At 38.5% G+C, this 4934-nt stretch overlaps 1 long non-coding RNA gene across 1 annotated transcript in view; it reads left to right on the plus strand.

Moving 5' to 3' along the window:
• Positions 1-589: 589 nt before the first annotated feature.
• Positions 590-4934, plus strand: part of LOC119472484 — a 12154-nt gene continuing 7809 nt past the window's right edge. The window contains exon 1 of the long non-coding RNA XR_005201635.1: positions 590-619. This is a non-coding gene — a long non-coding RNA (uncharacterized LOC119472484). The remainder of the gene's footprint in view (positions 620-4934) is intronic.

Here is a 4934-nt window from a genome sequence, read left to right on the forward strand (position 1 = left end):
CAAAAAGTTTGGGGACTGCTGGTATAGGACACATTACCCATCTTTAATCTTCATCTTAAAAAATGTTCATGGGGATTTGAATTAATTTATTTTCTCAGAGGAACTTTAAAATGCACTTTTCAAGAGTGAAATCAAGCTCTGTTGTGGTTTGAACTGGGATTGAATTTACTGCAGAGAATGGTTGTATTGAAAATATTGAATTTCCCATCCAAGTAATAATCAGGCCCAATCCTGCTTAGTCCTATGATCAGAAGAGATCAGGCGTGTTCAGGGAGGTATGACCATTGTCCATTCTTTGTCTTTAAACCGTGTCTCCTCTAGATATCATATACTTGAGTCTTGATTTTTTTTTTTTTTTTGAGAGGGAGTTTCACTCTTATTGCCCAGGTTGTGGTGCAATGGTGTGATCTCAGCTCACTGGAACATTTACCTGCCAGATTCAAGAGAATCTCCTGCCTCAGCCTCCCAAGTAGCTGGGATTATAGGCATGCACCATCATGCCCGGTTAATTTTGTATTTTTAGTAGAGATGGGGTTTCACCATGTTGGTCAGTCTGATCTCAAACTCCTAACCTCAGGGGATCCACCTGCCTCGGCCTCCCAAAGTGCTGGGATTACAGGTGCAAGCCACTGCGCCCTGCCAAGTCTTAATTTTTTTATCCCATCTGAAAATCTATCTTTTAAATAAAGTGTTTAGTCCATATTCATTTAAAACAAAATGAAATATTGAATCTCCTTACACAGGGATATATTTCTCAAACTATTATTTTAAATTCAACATATTTGCATCGTATATATATATATATATATATATATATAATTTTTTTTTTTGAGACAGGCTGCTCTGTCGTGCAGGCTAGAGTGCAGTGGTATGATCTCAGCTCACTGTGGCCTCAGCCTGTCAAGTAGCTGGGATTACAGGTGTGTGCCACCACACCCAGCTAATTTTTGTATTTTTAGTTGAGATGGAGTTTCACCATTTTTGCCAGGCTGGTATTGAACTCCTGGTCTCTGCCAGTCTCGGCCTCCCAAAGTGCTGGGATACAGGCATGAACTGGCATGTCCAGCTTGCATCCTTTATATTTTTTCTTAAGTTTCTTCCTACATTTTTTATAAGTTGTTATTGTGAAGAGATTTTTTTCCATTAGTTTTTCTTACCAATTATAGCTAAAGAAAAGCTACTGCATAAATGAGAGTGGTCTGTATGTGAGTGCTGTTGTTATGTTAAACTTCAAGTTTTGCATTATGCCAGCCTTGAGTATTAGATGTGTTTATCCCTGCTAGCCTACTATAACCTCTACTTGGTCTATATGTATACTCTGTATAACCTAATTTTAAAAAAAATATATATTGCTCTAACATTTGGACATCTGTCTTTGCATTGGTCTAATATGTTTACAAATTAACTATCTTCAGAATCCCAACAATATATCTAGACTATCTCATTTGCAAATGATGATAAACTTGCATCTTCCTTTCTGACAGTATGTCTTTTATTTTTCTTATCTTACGGCATTGACTAGAACATTCTAGATATATATATATTTTTTTGAAACAGACTCTCTGTCACCAGGCTGGAGTGCAGTGGTGTGATCTCAGCTCACTGCAACCTCCACCTCCTGAGTCCAAGCGATTCTCTTGCCTTAGCCTCCTGAGTAGCTGGGACTACAGGTGTGTGCCACCATACTCAGCTAATTTTTTTGTATTTTTAGTAGACACGGGTTTTCACCATGTTGGCCAGGATGGTCTCAATCTCCTGACCTCATGATCTGCCCACCTCAGCCTCCCAAAGTGAGCCACCACGCCTGGCCTCCAGTGAATTTTAAAAATCACAGATAATAGCTATCCCTGTCTTATTAGTAAAGTTAACAGAAATAGCTTTAATCTTATATTTCACTCTTAAGTACAATGTATATTGTTCATTTCTGGTACAAAAATTTGATGTTATGAAGGTAGTTGTCTTCTAGTTTACTAAAAATTTATTTTAAGAGTCAGGAATTAATACTTAATTTTATAAGATTTATTTTTTCATCTACAGCGATGATTATTTAACTTTTTCCTTTTGTTTGTTGATGTATAACAATTAACATAATATGAAACCATTCTTACTTTCTCTTGAGCATTCTCACTTTTGCTCCTGGGCTCCCGGCCCTTCCAGCTCCTGCCCTTCTAGTGAGGCATATTCTGTTACGTCCTCAGTATTGCTATCCATTCCATTTCTATTCACTGTTTTCCAGTACATAGTGTTACTGAATGAAAAGTTCCATACCAATCAGATTTACTTAACTTTGTGTGAAACTTCCCCCAGATATTAACATAGCTCCTGCCCTCACCTTCTTCAAATCTTCATTCAAATTTAACCTGCTCAGTGAGGACTTTCCTGACAAACTCTGTAAATTTCAGTCTTCTCATCACCTCCATCCCATTGCTTTACTTTCTTCTCAAACACTTATCATATCCTAACACCCTGTGTAACTTATTTTAGTTCATGTATTTCTCCACCAGGCTATAAGCTGCAAGAGAGTCAAGTCTTTTTCTCCCTTAATTTTGTCCTTCTCATGAAAATGAAAGCCTGGCTCTAAACTCCAGCACCCTAAATTCTTAAAGATGCCTCTGATTAATCACCTAGACCTAAAACTTTTCAAACGGTATGTCAGCAGGGAGAATGTAGAGGGAATCAATTTTCAGATGCTTGCCTTCCAGAGGAACTCCTTCTCAAAACCAATGTGCCAAAAATAATGTGCCTGTGTTCACATCAGCCATTCTTCCACCTTTTAAAATAAAGGCACGTCTTACACATCCTAAGTCTTTGAATGGAGCATTTGTAAGTATAAAATTCTCCAAGGAACTAAGCAAAGAGATAGACTTCTTTAATGACTAATCAAGACATAATAAGCACTTAGAGCTTCTTGACTTTCCCAGTTGTATATTAATTTTGGATCAGAGTAAAGCTAAGCAGAGCTTTTTTGTTTTGTTTTGTTTTTTGAGACAGTGTCCTGCTCTGTCATCGCCCAGGTTGGAGTTCAATGGCGTGATCTCAGCTTCCTGCAACCTTCGCTTCCCAGGTTCAAGCAATTCTCCCACCTCAGCCTCCCGCATAGCTGGGATTACAGGCACCTGCCATCATGCTCAGCTAATTTTTGTATGTTTGTAGAGATGGGGTTTCTCCACGTTGCCCAGGCTCGTCTTGAACTCCTGACCTCAGGTGATCCACCCACCTCAGCCTCCCAACATGCTGGGATTATAGGCGTGAGCCACCACACCTGGCCAAACAGAGCATTTTAACTTAAGGATTCTGCTATGTAGTAGTTGAGTAGTGGGAGTAATGAAAATTCTCATTTACAAACTTTGCCTCTCCTATCTTCTGTCTGCTGAACCCCCACAAAAGGCATTACTCTGGAAGAGTGCCACAAGAACAAAGCAGAGTCAATGAGGTATATTAAATGCTTTTTTTAAAAAGCCGCTTCTCACATACTTAAGCAATTATTTTCAGCTATTCTTAGTATTCATTTCTAGGATTTGTAATTATTTGCAAATAAAAGCACTTCAAAAATGCAAAGCTGAATAGGTTAGTATATTACTTACCTATTGCTACACAATAAATTACTACAAACTTAGCAGCTTAAAATAACAAACATTTATTATTTCAGTTTCTGTAGGTTGGGAGCCACAATTTAGCTGAGTCTTCTGCTTAGAGTCTCACAAGATTGCCATCAAAGTGTTAGATGGGCTGCATTCTCATCTGAAAATTGGACTGGAGAAGGATCCACTTCTAATCTCACTCAGGTTATTGACAGAATTTGTTTCCTGGCAGTTGTAGCACTGAGGGCCTTGGCTGCTCACTGTCTGTCTGCTAGGTGGGACCAGGATCAGCTCCTAGAGGCCACCAGTTGCTCTTAGAGGACATCAGTAGTTCCTTGCCTCATACATGAGCTTCTTCAATGTGGCCAATTACTCCTTCAAGGCAGCAGGGAGAGGCTCTAGCAAGATAGTGAATTTCCTAGCAAGATAGAGTCTTCTATAACATCAGTAATCCCAGAATCACTTCCCATCACCTTTGCTATATTGTATTGATTAGAACCCAAGAGAAGAAATTGCACAAGGCATGGGCTCCAGGTGGCAAGGATCCTGTGGAGTCACCTCATACATTGTCTACTACAATTAGTAACTGACTCTTAATGTAACTGAGATACTTTCTTGAGCTACCCAGTTTTTCAAAATTTAGTGAATAAACATTATTTATAAAATTTATAAAATTTTATAATTTTTTTTTTTGAGACTGGGTTTCACTCTGTTGCCCAGGCTGGAGTGCAGTGGTGTGATCTTGGCTCACTGCAATCAACTTCCACCTCCCAGATTCAAGCAATTCTCCTGCCTCAGCTTCCTGTGTAGCTGAGATTGCATGCCCATGCCACCACGCCTGGCTAACTAAAAATTATTTATAAAATATATATAAATTAAATATAAATAAATATGTATATATTAAAAATAAATAAATATAAATTTTTAAAAAGTATTTATTACAATTTACAAAGCTTTTAAAGAATTGGTGTATATCATTCAATATGGAGTTATAATTTAGTTTTATCAAATCATAGAATGAAATATTTACTGCAATTATAATCCTGATCTTATTTCATCTTATTAAATGTTCAGTATTTTCTATCTCCTTTTAAAAATATATACATGAGGCCAGGTGTAGTGGCTCATGCCTGTAATCCCAGCAGTTTGGGAGGCTGAGGTGGGTGGATCACCTGAGGCTGGGAGCTCAAGACCAACCTGACCAATATGAAGAAGCCCCATCTCTACTAAAATTACAAAATTAGCCAGGCGTGGTGGCAGATGGCTGTAATCCCAGCTACTCGAGAGGCTGAGGCAGGAGATTCACTTGGACCTGGGAGGCAGAGGTTGCAGTGAGCTGAGATTGCACCATTG

This window comes from Cebus imitator, unplaced genomic scaffold, assembly GCF_001604975.1.
Source record: "Cebus imitator isolate Cc_AM_T3 unplaced genomic scaffold, Cebus_imitator-1.0 Scaffold102, whole genome shotgun sequence".
NCBI lineage: Eukaryota > Metazoa > Chordata > Mammalia > Primates > Cebidae > Cebus > Cebus imitator.